General features: G+C 40.0%; 1 non-coding gene across 1 annotated transcript; it reads right to left on the bottom strand.

The window, feature by feature from the left end:
• Nucleotides 1–3,286: 3,286 nt before the first annotated feature.
• On the bottom strand, nucleotides 3,287–3,393 carry LOC121231724 (small nucleolar RNA R71). Its single transcript, XR_005929779.1, has one exon. It is a non-coding gene; the product is annotated as a small nucleolar RNA R71 (small nucleolar RNA).
• Between the last annotated feature and the right edge of the window lie 16,843 nt (nucleotides 3,394–20,236).

Genomic DNA, 20,236 nt, shown 5'->3' with positions numbered 1-20,236 from the left:
CATTATAATCGTTTTGTATGTTGTCCGTCGAGAGGTATGGAAATGTTGGTAACGGTTAGCCATGGGAAGGGTTATTCTTGATCACCTTTGGAATATGTATGACAAACTCTAGTTGATCCATGGAGGATCATGAAATAGGTAAAGTTTACCTTAAAAACAGATTCTAGCAGCAGCAGTGATGTGGATGTGAAAAATCACTAAAAATATTAAGAATGGAATTAAATAGTGAATAAATTATGTAAACAAACCTTGATGAATCTATTTTCATAGGAAAGTAACGAAACGATCATATGGACAGTATGTTAAGAGATATTCAGATTCTCGTGAGATAGGGCCAGAACGGTTTCTGGATTCCCTGTTCTGACTTTGGAAATTCATTATAAATTAACCGGAGATAATTAGAAGTCATGCCACATATGCATAGATTCCCTTTTGAGTCTAGTTTCTATAGAAACAAACGACATCAGTATTGAAGCCCTGTACAGGGAGATATCCAAGTCGTAATGCGCAAAGGTCAGTGTAGTCGATCCCTGTAACATGGGAGAATTTGACTAATAAACTGTACTAATTGGCCTGAGAAAAAATTCTAGAAAAAGTTATGTAGATGGGAATATGAGTCTAGTTTCAGGGAAAAATTACGAAACTGATTTTCGAGTTGTGAAACTTAGGATATGATTTTTAAGGTGACAGTGACGCAGTTAGCCAACTGCCTGGAAATTTTTAAAATGGACTGCGATAGTAAGCGAATTTAGTCTGTGAACCCCTCGTGTCCGACTCCAGCAACGGTCTCGAGTACGGGGTGTTACACAACATTTTTCTTGCAACAGTCCTAGCTCAAATTCAAACTTGTACCAGATAAATCCTCCTAAAAGAGGAGAAGATAATCTCGAGCTATTAGCCGACCCTAGCCTAGTCAATCTATAATAGCCAATGAAGGGGACCTTACAAATGGCAGAAAAAAAAAGCAAAAAAAAGTGGGAGAGATCCTTCAGTGTAAAAAAGGGTTTGGCTGCGCAAAGGAAAGGAAGTCGAAGGCAATCCTTCTTAGCAATCAGAAGACGTTATGCTACCGAAGTGTGAACTAGGGTAGCGAAAATTGTTTCCTGAAGTTCTTCCATTATTTCCATTCGTTGTAAAACCCCTAACCCATATCCATCGCCGGAATAGGGCTAAAGAGCATTACCGGACGTAAGAATTAAACAATCATACATTTCTCATACATTATTCATACCCAATAAAATGCATTCATGATAAACCGTAATTTATACATATTTTTCCTCCATGTTTAATGCATCTTATGGATGATTTTCCATTAGAATTGGTGAATCCGATGCTCCTAATGCTTTAATTTCATGTTTTACACTTAGGAGAGCATAGAAGAGCAAAAGGAACGAGAAACGGGCCAAAAACGGAGAAAATGGGCCAAAATACGAAATTAACACGGCTTGGACCTCCTAACATGGGCAGAGCACACGGCCGTGTCAATTTGGTAGGCTCGAGCACGGCCTAAAATAATCGAACACGGGTGTGTGCCACGGACGTGTCCCATGGGCGTGCCCCTGTCGAACCCAAGTTGAGTCCAATTTGGAAAAGGCCAATCTTGAGGGCTTTTAGGTATTCCAAAGCCTATAAATACACCCTAAAAGAGGAGAAAAAGGAGACGGAGAAGGGGGTAAGGAATTACTCCAAGGAAGCCGATTGATCCATCTCAGAAGCCGGATTCATCATCAAGACTGAAGATCTCTCCTCAATCTCCATTCAGGAGTTTTGGGTTTTCTTTATGTTTTGTATTCTTTATTCTTCTGAGATGTTTTCTTATTTAGTTATGAACTAAATCCCCTAAATACCTAAGGGCAATGAAACCTAAGATGAATCTTGTTATTATTTTCTGAATCGTATGATAAATATTTAACTAGTTCTTAATTATGTGTTCTTAATTCTTGTTTTGATATCTCAGGATACTGATTCAAGACATGCTCTTATTCAGAGAAGGAATAGACCCTGTCTAAGAGTACTTTTGTCATAATTAAGCGGAGTTGATTGCGCACCTAGAAATAGGGTGACAAGATTTTGCCGGATTAGGGTGAAACCTAATAAGGGGATCCATAAATCGAGTTAATGCAACCCTAGAGTGTTAATTAGAGAAAAGTCTCGATTATTCAATTTAGGGATTAGATGTTATTAGTCTTGAATAGGGATAATAACATAACTTAGGGATCTCTACGAAACAAGTTGAATGAATAAATCATCCGATTCGGAGCCAGAATAACAAGTAAAGTCTAGGTGGATTTTTCCTTAGGTATTGTCTAAAGTCAATCGATTTTCCCAAAGCAATTCCCCAATTTTGTTCTCTGTGCGTTCTTAGTTTAGAAAATTAGTTAATTAAAACAAATAAAACCCATTTTATTCTTAGGCTAGATAATAAAAAGACAGTCATTACTAGTACTTTTAGTTCCTTTGGGTTCGACAATCTGGTCTTGCTAAAACTATACTACTGTTCGATAGGTACACTTGCCTACATCGCGATAAATAGTTAGTTCAAGAACGAGTATTATAAATATTTAAAACCTATCACGAAACCTCGCGATCAAGTTTTTGGCATCGTTGCCGGGGAACTAAAATATTAGGAATACTCAATTTTTATTACTTTAGCCATTTATTTTTCCTTGCAATTTAATTATTACTAATTAATTTACTTTTTCTTTCTCTTGGCAGGTTTTCCTAGTTTATGACTAGAAGAACACCGTCAGGACCATTACTTTTTGACGAAGAAATCGATCGCACAAACCAAAGAGAAATAAGGCGAAGCTTATGATACATAGAGAGCGAGCAGGAAGACAATACTCAACCCCCAACCGAAGTGATGGCTAAAAACCAAGGCAATCAGCTACCTCTTGCAATTGCGGCTAATCAAAATCCTGCCCCACGCACTATGTATGATTATGCTAAACCTTCTTTAATAGGAACTGGATCTAGCATCGTTAGACCGGCTGTAGCTGCAAATACTTTTGAACTGAAACCTAACACAATTCAAATGATACAGTAGTTTGTTCAGTTTGATGGTTTGTAGGATGAAGATCCCAACACTCACTTAGCACACTTTCTGGAATTTTGCGATACATTTAAAATTAATGGTGTTTCTGATGATGCCATTCATCTTCGGTTATTTCCTTTTTCATTGAGGAAAAAAGATAAACAGTGATTGTACCACGAGGTTCAATTACTACTTGGGAATAAATGGCCGAATTTTTTTTTACTAAAATACTTTTCGCCGGATAAAATGGCTAAATTATGTAATGATATCTCTTCTTTTGTGCAGATGGATTTAGAAACATTTTACGATGCATGGGAAGGATACAAGGACTTACTGAGAAGGTGCCCTCACCATGGGTTACCATTTTGGTTTCAAGTACAAACATTCCACAATGGTCTGAATCCCTCGACTTGGCAAATAGTTGATGCAGCTACTGGTGAAACCATCAACAACAAAACACCTGAAGAGGCTTATGAATTCATTGAAGAAATGTCCCTGAAAAACTATCAGTGGCAAGTCATGAGGACTAAGCCAACAAAAATAGCTGGCGTTTATAACGTCGACTCAGTTACTATGCTGTCAAATCAGGTAGAACTTCTCACTAAAAAGATTTATGGTTCTACGCAGGTACATCCAGTAATGAGGTGTGACTCAAGTGTAGGAGGTATGGTATGCATACAAAATATCAATCCTTCAATCCCCCAACTGAAGAGGAACAAGTCAACTATATGGGTAACAATAACTTTAGATCTCAAAATAACCCATACAGTAATACTTATAATGCAGGTTGGAGGAACCACCCAAATTTTTCATGGGGCAGTCCAGGAAATCAAAGGCCACAACATTGTTTGGGTTTTCAACAGCCACCTTACCAACAAGAGAAGAAACCGAACCTTGAGGAGATGCTCTCAAAATTCATATCAATGTCAGAAACCTATTTCCAAATTACCGAGACAACACTTAAAAATCAACAAGCATCGATCCAATGACTCAAAACTCAAATAGGCCAGCTATCCAAACTAATCTCCGAACGACCACAAGTTAGCTTACCAAGTAATACTGAACCTAACCTAAGGGAACACCTCAACGGAATTAGTACTCAAGATAAGGAAGGATTCATTGCGCTTGAGCCAGAATTGATGCAAGAAACTATGGTGAGCAAAGGTAAAAGTGAGGTAAGTCATAACAAAACGGTGAATGAAGAATATAGACCTTGTGTCCCATACCCTAACGCGACAAGGAAAGACCGCTCAGATGAACAATTCGGTAAATTCCTCAAACTTTTGAAAAAATTACATATTAACCTACCGTTTATTGAAGCTTTGCCACAGATGCCAAATGCAATGAAATTTTTAAAAGAGCTTTTAGTAAATAAGCGGAAGTTGGACGAAGCGTCGCATGTGAAGCTAAATGCAATCTGCTCAGCTATTCTACAAAATAAGCTACCCCACAAATTGAAAGATCCAGGGAGTTTTACAATTCCTTATTTAATTGGTAGTTTAGATATAAGTCATGCATTAGCTGATTTAGGGGCTAGTATTAACGTCATGCCTTAGAAAATGTTTAAGAAACTAGGTCTTGTGAAACCTAAATAAACTAGGATGAGCATTCAATTGGCAGATAAAACTATAAGATTCTCTAGGGGTATTATTGAAGATGTACTCGTGACAGTAGATAAGTTCATATTTCCCGTTGATTTTGTTGTTCTAGACATAGAGGAGGATAATAACACCCTTCTAATTTTAGGAAGGCCCTTTTTAGCAACTGCTAAAACAATTATTGATGTTGGCACAGGGGAGCTTACACTTCGTGTGAGAGATGAAACGATCACCCTTCAAGCTCATAATTCTGGCATCACATCGAACATAAAAGGTAATAGTCCACACCAATCTACTAAAACTGACAATATGACTTTACAGAAATTAAGCTTCCAAGAAGTTCACGAGCCATGTTCCAGAAATGATAGAGGTCACATTCATGAAGAATGAAGGCTATGGATAGAGGAGGTAGATGAATGGTGAGCACACAAATCGAGAACACATGGTAAACTGAAACTATGCCAAAACAAGCCCGATACCTCTCCTAATCAACTTAAGGTTGGGGATAAAGTCTTACTAGATGCCGCAGATCCCCACATTGTCACTACCACAATGAATAAGGAAATCCCTCTTACGGTACTCAATATTTTCCCATTCGATACGGTGGAGGTGAGTCACCCCAAGTTTGGCACTTTTGAGGTAAACAACACCCGATTAAAACCCTATTTTGATGAGATTGATAGTAGGAATGATGAGTATAAACTCCTTGAACCACCCTGACCATTCACTAGAGAGGTAAGTCGAGCTTAGACTATAAATAAACGCTTCTCGGGAGGCAACCTGAGCACTAACATATTTTGATTTTGTAACGCCCTAATTTTTGGGTTTTCTGTGTTTCTGTGATTTTTAAAATTTGTGTGTTCTGGTTGGTTAAAATATATATTTTAGTAGGTTAGTGGGCCTTTAGAAGGCCCAAACTTAAGTTAAATCCTTCGAATTTTAATTTTATGAACAGGTGATGCAATTGGCGTTTGGGTTTTTAACAGTAAAGGTGTAAAATATGACACAAAAAGGAGTATGGTGTAGTGGCAAGGTGGCGCCACTTAGGGGACAAGGAAGTGACGCCATAGAGGAAGCAAGGGGTCCAAGGTTCAAGTCTTGGCTCTTGCAATATATTTTGGTTTCTCTTTTCAATAAATTTGGAAGCAAGTAGGTGCGCTTTAAAGTTTAGTGTGTTGGATTTATGACACAAATGAGTTGATGGCCTAGTGGTGGTGGCGTGAGTTGGCATGTGAGAGGACTTTGGTTCGAATCCCTTGGCACGCAAAGGTTGATTATTTTGCTATGTTGGGACGGCAAGAGTTGGTGTTGGTTTTAAACTCTGGTGATGGAGGGATCCCACATCGGGAAGCTAACATAAAAGTCGATGGAGAGCTGGCTTTAAATAGAACAAACCATGAGCAGAGTAGGCATACCCTTCTTGGCTAATCCCTTTCGCTTTGTGACGTGCTCGTTTGGGTTGGGCGTCAGCTAAGAGTGTTTGGAGTGCGGATTAACTGCAGTCTTCTAACAGGTGTGTATTTCTCATTACTCTAGCAGTAGGACGGCTATTTCGGGCCGCGATGGGTTGAAATGGGCCATGTGGTCCCAATGGGTCCGTAGACCCAAGTAGATAAGTTGTAGAATTACTAAAATACCCCTGTAGGGTAGGACTACCGATTTACCCTTGGAGGGTAAAATGACTATTTTGCCCCCGTGCGTAAATGACTAACTTATGTAATGATTGGGTTAGTTGACGTGGATTTATGTTAGTTATCGTTAATTCGTAAGTCTAATGTGTTAGTGATCGATTGTAGGATTATCACATGGGAGATATCGTCATCAATCGTCATCAACCAGGTGTGTAAACGACACCCTCCCTTAGACTGAATTGGTAAAAGTCGAAATACCGAAACGTTGGTATTTTGTGAACTTGCGAGCGTGCGAGCGCTCATGAGACAGTTGTTAATGAATATGGTGTATTTGGATGATTAGAGTGCATAGTGTGCATTTTCGTGCACAACGCTATTTTTGGGCTTAATAGGCCGAAAACGGGCCAATGGGCTCACTTTGGTAAAAAGACGAGGTAAGTACTTCTGATTACTTGGTAAACGTTAGAATGAGCATGAGACCTTACCAATAGGTTATAATTATTGAAATACCCTTATGCATGCAAAATTACGATTTTACCCCTAGGGTTATTTTTTTCTGAAAAGAATGATGTTCTGTTTCTGTATATGTATGCCATGACATATTATTTCTGTTGCATGGGACATGGGTTTATATTGATGGAGGAAGTGTTCTGGCAGCCTCGCTGCAATCTGGTGGCCTCTCACATATATCTGTCCTGGTGACTTCGTCACAATATTTAGCAACCTCGCTGTAATCTGGTGGCTTCGCCACATATATATATCTGTTCTGGTGGCCTAACCATAATATCTGTATTTGGTGACTTCGTCACAATATCTATTAGCCTCGCTGCAATTTTTAGTCTCCCCACATGGTGTAAGGCTGGTACGGGGGTGTTATGGATGGCTCTGGGTTGGGATTTCTGCATTCATGATATATATTTTTTCTGTATTTGCTATGGGCCTATGGGTCATTCTGATTACTGTACTGGGCCAAGGCCCAGATAAGTCTGACTTTGAGATTTGATCTGTTTTGGGCTTTAGTTGGGATATGTTACACACTGAGTTTACCAAACTCACCCTTTATTTTCATCTCTGCAGGAAATCCCCAACCATAGTGGGCTTGGAGTTGTGAGGGATTCGGAGTGGCCACATCATCTGCAAAGTTGGTTTTTCTAAGTTAGTTTATTTTTATTATTTTATATTCTAATTTAATTTTGGGTTTTAGGTTGTAATAAGGCCGCTATTTAAATTTCTTTTTCTGCTATGGTTTTATTTTCTGATTATATTTATACTGTGTCGAAACTGCTAGTGTTAGGCTGCGCAGGTTTTCAAAATTAATGAACATCTTCTAAGACTCAACAAGCACAACAAATGGATAGCCTAAAGATTGATAAACTGACTTTTCATTCAACCGTTGTTTTTACAAAGACCACCCCAATCACTTAAACCAACGAATGCATACTAAGTCGTAAGTCCATGTGACACATCAGATCTGGCCATAACATCTGGGTCGGGTTTGGGGTGTTACATTTAGTGGTATCAGAGCTAAGTTGCAACAACTCGGCTGTGGAACGGGTCTAAAAATGGAAGTTTTTAAAGAAACACAGAATAAAGGTTTCAAAAATCATTTTTTAGGAACTTGATTATAAATTGTTTTCGAGAATGTTTCCAATATTTCCTATTTACAAATAGATGATTTTAAAGATTAAAATTAGTTTCCTAAAATTGGTTTTTTAGAAGGTGGAACACCGAATCTCCGGCCCAAGTCTATAAGTTTTCTGAACCTTTCTGATTGTTTCTGAAATATCTGTTATATGCTTGAAAAAAACCTTATCATGATACTTTAGTTAGGGTAACACTGGAACTATAAGAACTTTGATAAGTAGACTGAGACTATAGCTAGGCTACCGTGCAAGGAAGCAAACTCAAACTCTAAATTACTGTTTTTCATAAGACATTTGTAATAAACACTAAAATATTAAACTGATTCATAAAATTCTTAATCAGATAATACGAAATGAGTACACGAGCAGCTCGTGGAAGAGGCCGTGGATGTGGCTGAGGTAATACTCAGGCTAAATCTTCGTCTTCAGGACATGTGCCGGTAGCAGATGCACCAGTTCCACCGGCAACAGAGGTAGAGTCTCATGATCGAGGTACCGGGGACGATGCTTTGTCCCAAGTAATGCTTCGAGTTTTGGAAAGGGTTGTTGGGGAAAGTATGGGAAACGGAATTTGGGGGTCTATTTCTGAGCGGCTCTAGGCCAATAGAGCAGAGATATTTAGGGGCGTATCTGGTGTAGCTCCGAATGTGGTTGAGTATTGGTTAGAAGCCACAGAGCGGATTATGGATGATCTGGACTGCTCTGTGGAGCAGAAGCTGAAGGGAGCCATATCGTTACTCAGGGATGACGCTTATCAGTGGTGGCTCACGGTGAGAGATGGAACTCCTACTGACAGTGCGACTTGGGAGCTGTTTAAGACAGCCTTCAAAGAAAAGTATGTTGGGGCTAGTTCGTGGGCGCTCGTCGGAAAGAATTTCTGAACCTGGTCCAATGAAGTAAGTTAGTGGCTGAGTATGAGTCTGAGCTTCTAAGACTAAGCCGGTATGCTTTTGGGATTGTCGCTACAGAGTATGAGCGTAGCGTACACTTCGAGGATGGTCTGAGAGATGAACTTAGGGTGCTGATTGCTCTGCAGAGGGAGCGTAACTTTGCTGCTTTAGTGGAGAAAGCTAGGATAGCTGAGGAAGTGAATCATACAGAAAGACAGAATCGTGAGAAAGATCGGAACCGTTTTAGGAGAGATTCAGGACTTTCAGGTGGTATGAATAGGAATGTTAAGAGAGCAAGGGTAATGGAGCCAGTTCAAGCAATACCGATGAATGCTGCTAGACTGTAGGGTTGTAAGAATTGTGGGAAGATACATATGGGCGAGTGTCGAAAACGTTCTGGTTCTTGTTTCTGATGCGGATATATAGAGCATAGGGTTAAGGATTGTCCCCAGGAACCAGATCAGGTTCAAGTTTTAAAGCAGAGGGTCGCTCAACCAGTGAGGGGTGGACCACAGTTTTCGAGTGGACGTGGGCAAGGCAGTGGTGGTAATAGAAACGGTCGAGGAAGAGGAGCGCCCAGTAGGGGTGCTGGATTTTGCTGAGGCTCGTCAACCGGCATTGGTGTATGCAGCTCATTGCCGAGAGGAGGGTGATGCACTTGACGTCATAACTGGTACGTTTTTGATTTCCATTATGCCATACACTGCATTGATAGATGTTGGATCTACCCATTCATATGTTTCATGTGCTATATCTGGGTCGTTGGGTGTGCGTTCTGAGGAGACCGTGAGTGGGGTATCTGTACTAAGTCCTTTGTGTAACTCGGTTAGGGTAGATAAACTATATAGAGGTGTGCCTATAGAAACTCAAGGAAAAGTTTTCTCTAGAGATCTGATGGAGCTACCTTTCGGAGAATTCGATCTCATTTTGGGAATGGATTGGCTTGTTAAGCATAGGGCTACTCTGGATTGTGCTGCTAAGCAAATAATGTTAAAGACCACAAAGGATGAGGGGGTTTTGGTGATAGGCGAGCGTAGGGATTATCTGTCTAATATGGTGTCGGTATTGAAAGCCAAGAAGTGGATTCGAAAGGGATGTGAGGCTTATTTGGCATTTGTAAGCCAATCGGAAATTGAGGATCTGACAGTGGATAAAATTAGAACCGTCAAGGATTTTCAAGATGGTTTTCCAAAATAGCTTCTGGGTTTGCCCCCGAACTGAGAGGTTGAGTTTGGAATCGACTTGTTGCCTGGAATGGCATCGGTGTCCATTGCACCTTATAGGATGGCACCGAAGGAGTTGGTGGAGCTGAAAGCCCAAATTCAACAGTTATTGGATAGAGACTTCATTACACCAAGTGTATCTCCGTGGGGAGCACCAGTGTTGTTCGTAAAGAAGAAAGATGGGTCAATGCGGATGTGCATCGATTATCGGCAATTGAACACACTGACGATTAAGAACAAGTACCCACTGCTGAGAATCGATGATTTATTCGACCAATTTGGAGGAGCTTCAGTATTTTCCAAGATTGACATTCGATCTGGGTATCATCAGTTGAGGGTTAAGGAGGTGGATATTCACAAGACGACATTCAGAACTCGGTATGGTCACTATGAGTTCTTGGTTATGCCATTTGGGTTGACGAACACACCTATGGCATACATGGATTGATGAATCGAGTGTTCCAGCCATACATGGATTGATTCGTGGTCGTCTTTATCAACTATATTCTAGTTTATTCTGAAACTGAGGAGAAACATGATGAGCACCTTCGTATTGTGCTGCAAGTGCTGAGGGAGAAGGAGCTTTATATGAAATTCAGTAAGTGTGACTTCTGGTTGAGAGAGGTAACTTTCTTGAGGCATGTTGTCTTTGCTGAAGGGATCAAGGTAGACCCTCAAAAGATTGAAGCGATTCTGGAATGGAACCCACCGAGGTTAGTGTCAAAAATTCAAAGTTTTCTAGGTTTAGCTGGGTACTATAGAAGGTTTGTGGAAGCATTTTCTGTGATGGAAGCACCTTTGAAAAAGCTTATAAGGAAGGGAGTACTGTTTGTTTGGACTGAGAAACACAAGAATCTTTTGAGAAGCTGAAGAAAGTTCTGACCGAGGCACCTGTACTGATTCAGCCAGAGTTTGGAAAAGATTTTACCGTATGCAGTGATGCATCACATGTAGGGTTGGGCTGTGTGCTGATGCAAGAGGGTAAAGTGGTTGCTTATGCATCGTGACAGCTTAAACCACATAAAGTTAACTATCCTACTCATGATCTGGAGTTGGCAGCGGTAATCTTTGCGCTTAAGATTTGGAGACATTACCTGTACGGAGAAAGGTGTATTATATACACAGATCATAAGAGTCTTAAGTACTTACTGACTTAGAAGGAGCTGAACCTTAGGCAGCGGAGATGGATAGAGTTTCTTAAGGATTATGACTGTGCGATTGAGTATCACCTAGGCAAAGCTAATGTGGGGGCTAATGCCCTAACTCGTAGAACTGTATCTGATCTGAGAGCCATGTTTGCTCGTTTGAGTCTGTATGACGACGGTAGTCTGTTAGTAGAACTGCAAGTTAGGCCGACCTGGGTGGATGAGATTAAAGAAAAATAGTCGAGGGATGAGTCCCTGGTTTCTCGATTTCAGCAGGTTAAGAATGGGGATACTTCTGAGTTTAGACTGAACAGTAAGGGAGTTCTGTGTTACCGAGGTAGAGTTTGTATTCTGAAGGACTCTGACTTGAGGCAAGCAATTCTGAAAGAAGCTCATGGAGGTCTGTGTGCTATGCATCCTAGAGGGAGTAAAATGTATCGTGACTTAAAGTAATTGTATTGGTGGCCTGGATTGAAGCGAGAGGTAACGGAATTTGTGGAAAAATGTCTGACTTGTCAGCAAGTGAAAGCGGAACATCAGTTACCTTCCGGACTTTTGTAGCCAGTGAAAGTACCACTTTGGAAGTGGAAGAAGGTAACCATAGATTTTGTGAGTGGGTTACCCTTGACACCATCGAAGAAGGACTCAATTTGGGTAATTATGGATAGGTTGACCAAATCTACTCATTTCATACCTGTCCGCACTGATTATTCACTTCAGAAGTTAGCCAAATTGTATGTGGCAGAAATAGTGCGACTTCACGGAGTGCCAGTGTCGATTATTTCTGATCAAGACCTTAGATTCACATCTCGGTTTGGTAAAAGTTGCATGAGGCGTTGGGTACGCGGTTGAACTTTAGTATAGCCTTTCATCCTTAGACTGATGGCCAATCGAAAAGGGTTATTCAGATTCTGGAAGACATGTTGAGGGGATGCGTTATCGACTTTCGAGGCAGTTGGGAGGATTACTTACCGTTGACAGAGTTTGTATACAACAACAGTTATCAGGCAAGTATTCGAATGGTTCCTTATGAGGCACTATATGGGCGAAGATTTCGTACACCTAGTTGTTGGACCGAGTTGGGTGAACGACTGGTTCTTGGACCTGAGTTGGTGGCAGATACTGAGGATAAGGTCAAGTTGATTAGAGATCGGTTGAAGGAAGCATCTGATAGACAGAAGTCATATGCAGATTTGGAGCGCAAGGAAATTGAGTACTCTGTGGGTGATATGGTCTTCTTGAAGGTTTCACCTTGGAAGAAAATATTAAGGTTTGGGAGGAAAGGCAAGTTAAGTCCGCGGTTCATTGGACCTTATCGGATTCTTAAGCGAGTAGGTCCAGTGGCTTATCATTGGAGCTACCTCTAGAGTTGGATAGGATTCATGATGTCTTTCACGTCTCCATGTTAAGGCGGTATCGTTCTGACCCTACTCATGTTGTGCCGGTTGAAGAGATCGAGGTCCAAACAGACTTGACTTTTGAGGAAGAGCCTGTGCAGATTTTGGATCGAGATGTTAAGATTTTGAGGAGGAAATCAGTAGGACGGCTATTTCGAGCAGCGATGGGCTGAAATGGGCCATGTGGTCCCAATGGGTCCGTAGGCCCAAATGGATAAGTTTTAGAATTACTAAAATACCCTAGTAAGGTAAGACTACCGATTTACCCTTAGAGGGTAAAATGACTATTTTTCCCCTCGTGCGTAAATGACTAACTTGTGTGATGATTGGGTTAGTTGACGTGGATTTATGTTAGTTATCATTATTTCGTAAGTCTTATGTGTTAGTGATCGATTTTAGGATTATCGCGTGGGAGATATCGTCATCAACCAGGTATGTAAACGACACCTTCCCTTAGACTGAATTGGTAAATGCCGAAATACCAAAACGTTGGTATTTTGTGAACTCGCGAGTGTGCGAGCGCTCATGAGACAGTTGTTAATGAATATGGTGCATTTGGATGATTAGAGTGCAGAGCGTGCATTTTCGTGGACAACGGTATTTTTGGGCTTAATGGGCCAACGGGCCAATGGGCCAATGGGCCCACTTTGGTAAAAGACGAGGTAAGTACTTTTGATTACTTGGTAAACTTTAGAATGAGCATGAAACCTTAGCAATAGGTAATAATTATTGAAATACCCTTATGCATGCAAAATTACGATTTTACCCCTAGGGTTATTTTTTTCTGAAAAGCATGATGTTTTGTTTCTGTATACGTATGCCATGACATATTATTTCTGTTGCATGGGACGTGGGTTTATATTGATAGAGGAAGCGTTATGGCAGCCTCGCTGCAATCTGGTGGCCTCGTCTCATATATCTGTTCTGGTGACTTCGTTACAATATTTGGCAGCCTCACTGCAATCTGGTGGCTTCGCCACATATATATCTGTTCTGGAGGACTAGCCACAATATCTGTATCTGGTGACTTCATCATAATATCTGGTAGCCTCGCTGCAATTTCTGTGGTATGTAGCGGTTGGGTGGGTCGAGTAATCTCTCTACATGGTGTAAGGCTAGTACGGGGGTGTTATGGATGGTTCTGGGTTGGGATTTTTGCATTCGTGATATATATTTATTCTGTATCTACTATGGGCCTATGGGTCATTCAGATTACTGTACTGGGCCAAGGCGTAGATAAGTCTGACTCTGAGGTTTGATCTGTTTTGGGCTATGGTTGGGATATGTTACACACTGAGTTTACCAAACTCACCCTTTATTTTCATCTCTGCAGGAAATCCCCAACCATAGTGGCCTTGGAGCTGTGAGGGATTCGGAGTGGCCACATCATCTACAAAATTGGTTTTTCTCAGTTAGTTTATTTTTATTATTTTATATTCTAATTTAATTTTGGGTTTTAAGTTGTAATAAGGCCGCTATTTAAATTTCTTTTTCCGCTATGGTTTTATTTTCTGATTATATTTATACTATGTTGAAACTGCTAGTGTTAGGCTGAGTAGGTTTTCAAAATTAATGAACATTTTCCAAGACTCAACAAGCACAACAAATGGATAGCCTAAAGATTGATAAACCGACTTTTCATTCAACTGCTGTTTTTACAAAGACCACCCCAATCACTTAAACCAACGGATGCATACTAAGTCGTAAGTCCATGTGACATTTCAGATCTGGCCATAACGTCTGGCCGGGTTTAGGGTGTTACAGATTTCTTTATTTTTAATTTCTAACACTTTGAATCATTAACTTTATATTTGAATTGCAAATTTTTTCAGCACACACGGCCAGGCACACGGGCGTGCCTAAAGCCGTGGCCAAACAGGGGAAAAGACACGGCTGTGTAGAAGCAGGACATGATTTCCCCAAAACACGGGATGTGATAAATCCCCATGGCCGCGCGACATGGCCGTGGGTGAACTTGATAGGTGAACACCGGTGTGGGAATAGAAAAACATGGGCGTGCCAGGGGTAAGGCTTGATTCTGTTTCTTCAACACGGGCGTGAGACACGCTCGTGCCGTTAAGCAGTGGACAACAATACATGGGCATGGTACCCTAACACACGGGTGTGGGAGAAGTGAACAAAGCTAGGCACGACCGTGCGACATGGCCGTGTGCCACACACGCCCAAGACACACGGGCATGATCGAAATCGCAAAATTCAAAAAAACACGGGCTCATCTTCAGAGTACACGGACGTGGTTTGTCAGCACCTCCACATCTCATCGCCAGTCCCACCTTGCAAACCATCCAGCGATGAAGATGTTTAGAAATATGTTTGCATGATTAAATATTCAACTTGGAATGTTTGAAAACTTTTATGTTCTTTTAGTTGAATTCTCAATGTATGATTACCTATGGATTAATTTGAGATATTATTGATAGAAATTATAAGTTGAGAAGAATTTATTTTGATTATGAGTTGAGAATTTTGCTTGAGGACAAGCAAATGCTTAAGTGTGGGGGTATTTGATAAACCGTAATTTATACATATTTTTCCCTTATGTTTAACACATTTTATGGATGATTTTCCATTAGAATTGGTGAATTCGATGCTCCTAATGCTTTAATTTCATGTTTTACACTTAGGAGAGCTTAGAAGAGCAAAAGGAACGAGAAATGGGCCAAAAACAAAGAAAATGGGCCAAAGTACAAAATCAACACAGTCTGGACCTCCTTACACGGGCAGACCACATGGCCGTGTCAATTTGGCAGGCTCGAACACGGCCTGAAGTAATCGAACATGGGCGTGTGCCACGGGCGTGTCGCTGCCAAACCCAAGTTGAGCCCAATTCAGAAAAAGCCAATTTTGAGGGCTTTTAGGCATTTCAAAACCTATAAATACACCCTAGAAGAGGAGAAAAAGGAGATGGAGAAGAGAGGTAAGGAATTACCCTAAGGAAGCCGATTGATCCATCTCAGAAGCCGGATTCATTATCAAGACTGAAGATCTCTCCTCAATTTCCATTCAGGAGTTTTGGGTTTTCTTTATGTTTTGTATTTTTTATTCTTCTGAGATGTTTTCTTATTTAGTTATGAACTAAATCCCTTAAATACCAAAGGGGAATGAAACCTAAGACGAATCTTGTTATTATTTTCTGAATCGTATGATAAATATTTAACTTGTTCTTAACTATGTGTTCTTATTTCTTGTTTTGATATCCCAAGATATTGATTCAAAACATGCTCTTATTCAAAGGAGGAATAGACCCTGTCTAAGAGTACTTTTGTCATAATTAAGCGGAGTTGATTGCGTGCCTAGAAATAGGGTGACAAGATTTTTTCGGATTAGGGTGAAACCTAATAAGGGGATCCATAGATCGAGTTAATGCAACCCTAGAGTGTTAATTAGAGAAAAGTCTCGGTTATTCAATTTAGGGAGTAAACGTTATTAGTCTTGAATAGGGATAATAAAATAACTTATAGATCTCTATGGAACAATTTGAATGAATAAATTGTCCGGTTCGGAGCCAGAATAACAAGTAAAGTCTAGGTGGATTTTTCCTTAGGTATTGTCTCAAGTCAATTGATTTTCCCAAAAGCAATTCCCCAATTCTTTTCTCTGTGCGTTCTTAGTTTAGATAATTAGTTAATTAAAACAAATAAAACCCCTTTTATTCTTAGGCTAGATAATAAAAAGACAGTCATTACTAGTACTTTTATTTCCTTTTGGTTCGACAATCCGGTCTTGTTAAAACTATACTACTGTTCGATAGGTACACTTGCCTACATCGTGATAATAGTTAGTTCAAGAACGAGTAATTATAAATATTTAAAACCTATCACAAAACCTCACGATCAATTCACAATCAATCATAATATCCCTAATACGAGCCTACGACGCCCAAATCATGCATTAGAAATGTTTTGGGACTAAATCAATATCTCAAGAAATTTTTGGAAAAGAGAGAATTTTTTTCAAAATACAGGTGACACATGGCCATATGGTCTAACCGTGTGAGACACGCCCGCGGCACATTTCATGTGGACATTCGAAATTGGATTACATGGCCTAAACCATAGCCTAAACCATTTAAAGATGCATCACTATAGATAACAATTTCTTTACCCAATTCTGGCTGAACTAGCACTAGAGCTTCGGTTAACAGAGCTTTCAATTCTTTTAATTCGATCAGTGCCATTCTATACGAAACTATCAATATCAGAGTCATTCCAAGCACTAACTCAATACCAAACTCTACCTTTCAGATAGGTGACAAACCTGGTAATTATTCATCTGACACATCCGAATACTCACACATAACTAGTACTGATTCAATATTTTCTTTTCATTCACTTTAGAATCAAACACATGAGGAAAGTAAGCTTCACAACCCCTTTCTCACATATTTCTGAGCTAATATCGAAGATATCATTACTGGTAAACCATTCAAATCATTAAACTCAATCTGATTAATCTCATGATTTTGGCATATCAAATAAATAGTCTTTTGTTTGCAATTTACAACAGCAACGTGCAAGTCAATTAATCCATACTTAGAATCATATCGAACTTTTCGAATGGTAACAACATCAAACCAGTCGAAAAAAATAAATTTTGAACCATCAACGGACAATTCTTACACATTTTGTCAACCAAAACACACCGGCCCAATGGTTCCGATATTCTAATCACAAACTCAGTGGACTCTACTCGCAAAGTCATATTGGATACTAAAGTCTCACATACATAAGAATGAGTTGAATCATAATCAATAATTGCAACAACACTAATATCATAGAAAGCAAATATACCAATGATAATATCTGAGGATGAAGCCTCCTCACATGCGCGTATAACATAAGCTCTGACAGGTGCACAAGCCTCAGATTGAACTGTTGTGTTTTTAGTTCTTTTCTGACTGCTACTCATATTACCAATATGTCTGGGTGATCTACCTCGAGCTGACATGTTATCGGTCTCGCATTCTGTATTGTGTTTTGTTTAGCTAACTTAGGGCATTCACGAATGAAATAATCCATCAATTCACATTTAAAACAGGCTCGAGTAAGCAATCTACAACTACCGGGATGCCGTTTACTACAATGTCTGCACTCAGGTCGATTCGACCTGACATTACCAACATTAGCAATCGAAATGGCTTGTGAACTCATATGTGGTCAGTCTCGATCACGTCTAGAAAAACCCACAGTATTCTTTGATCGACTAAAATCATCCCTAAATTTCTTCAATGCTGACTGAAATGTCTTACCCGATGATCTTTTAATGGAATCTCTGGCTTCAAAATCAGTTGTTCTTTTCTTTAGCCAAATATTCCACTTTTCTTTCTCTTAACTCTTTTGAACAACAATTCACTCATTTGTGCCTAACTATCTTGGTCGATAACTCTCATTTCTTTTGATACCCCAATCGGTTTTTGTTCTCCTTGTAACTGAATCTTTCCCTCTCCGCAAGTCTCTTTCTTTTCTCTTCTCATATTCTCCCTACTCACTATCTTTTTCCTATCCTCTTTACTTTTGTTGCGTGGCCGAATCCTGCTCCTCTTATTGTACCACTGTGTCAGCTTTCCTCTCATTGATTCTACCGTCACTGTAGTCATTTCTATTCTTAAGTTCTGCATTTTAGTAAGTCTGATTTTTGGTGCGGGTTCACGATTTTTCTTTTTTCTCCCTCTTTGCCATGTTTTTCTTGCACCTAACTTTTTTTGTGCTGCCGTTTTAGGATAAGAGTACAATTGTTCCATTTGCCTCCATTATATTGGGTACATTCGGCTCTGGTGTGGGTGTAGGCCAATTGTCCCTTACCTCTAGTCTTGACTTGTAATTTCCGTAAGTGGTTATTCATCTTGTTCTACTTTTCTTTTGGCTAGGTTGATAAGACTCATTTAAAATGAAGATAATCCCTTAAGGCATAAGGATTAGGCTTATGTAATATTATGGATAAGAGCTTTGATCTAGGTTCGCTTCAATTCAATTGTTAGGTTACTAACCGAGATTTTGTGGACATAGGTTGGAGTCCTCATGGTCTAGTATCGCATTTTTGCAATCAGGTGTGTAACCACACTGCTATAAACGTAGATAAACAAATGCCAAAAAAGTTTGACTATTGGTGCTACACGAGCGTACGCTCGCTTGCGTGGTAATCCAAACACGTAAAACGTGGGCGTTCGATCGTAGAGGCCACCATGATCGATTTCATGGGCTTAGGTTGGTTTAGGTCACGTTTGGCTAAAATAGGTCGTGTGGGCCCCATGAGCACATGGTCCACACATGAGTAAACCACACAGACGTGTGGAGATTATTGGGCCTGGCTGTTAATTCACACGGCTAAGGCCATTTCTAGGCTATGTGGGCCATATGAGCGTGTGGGCCCACATGGGCTCGTAAAATGGGCTGTGAGCCCATTATCACTGATTGACTGTTAAGGTTGTACGAGTCATCCAAGACGAATATGGACCTACTGTTGGGCCGGTAAGTGTACTCGAACCCTTAGTTTTGTAAATGACTGATATGCCCCTATGTGATGTATGACTGTTTGAGCATGCCATTTTTACTGTATATACATTTATATTATGTTGCATTGTATGGGGTGGGATATATGATGTTGGAGGAAGTGTACTAAAAGGCTATAAGCCTATTACTGGTAGCTCTACTGCAAATACTGCTATAGTGCCGCAATCGATGCTACTTGGTGTGTAGGGATAGGTAGGTCGATTTTATCCCCACATGATGTGTAGGGTTCGTACGGAGATGGTGTGTAGAGGCTGGATTGGGTAAGATTTTGTGATTGCATACTGTACTAATTTTGTAATGGGCTTAGGCCCCACTGATACTGATACTGAAATGGGCTCAGGCCTAGATTGATACTGTCACTGAAATAGGCTAAGGCCCTAACTGAAACTGAAAGGGCTTAGGCCCAAATTGTGTTTCCTCTAATTGTTTGCTTATATGAGATTACACACTGAGTTTTCATAAACTCACCCCTTTGATTAATCTGCACAGGTAATCCTTAGGCAGATCGGTGCTGCGAGGGACTCGAAGGTGGCCACACAACAGCTTACACTTCTGTATTTATCTTTTAAATTATAAGTAGTTTAATTTGGGTATTTTTATGTAATAAGGCCTCTCTAGATTTTATTTTAATTTGGGGATTTATATTTTTTTGCTTTAATACTGCTAGCAATAGGAAAAACACGCGATCTTTCAAAAATATAAATGATTTTTAAAAATACCACGATTACGTAAACAGTTTTAAGAGCTACAGCAAGAAAGCTACGTTTTACAAGTAAACGCTAGAACGCAACTGTTTTAAAAAGCTTCCGCTACAAACGAGATTTTGAAAATTAATAAAATTTTAAAGAAAATACTTTTGATGGCGACTCAAGTTTGAAATCACCTTTTAGATCACACAAAAGGGTATAATCTAGATTGGGCCTTGCAAATGATATCTTGCTTTACGAGAAGCACTTCAATGTGACATCACCAGATTCAACCATAATGTCCAGACCGGGTTTGGGCTGTTACATTTCAAATTAGTCATTGAGCAACACGGCTGAGACGCACACTTATGTCCCTGCCCATATGGGCAAAAATAGCCATTTACAAGGCCAATTTGCACCCATTTAGGGTCCTTCCTACAAATACCATTCAAGCATCAA

Source organism: Gossypium hirsutum, chromosome A06, assembly GCF_007990345.1.
Source record: "Gossypium hirsutum isolate 1008001.06 chromosome A06, Gossypium_hirsutum_v2.1, whole genome shotgun sequence".
NCBI lineage: Eukaryota > Viridiplantae > Streptophyta > Magnoliopsida > Malvales > Malvaceae > Gossypium > Gossypium hirsutum.
The sequence above is the reverse complement of the archived record's forward strand: the minus strand, read 5'-3'. Positions and strand labels throughout refer to the sequence as shown.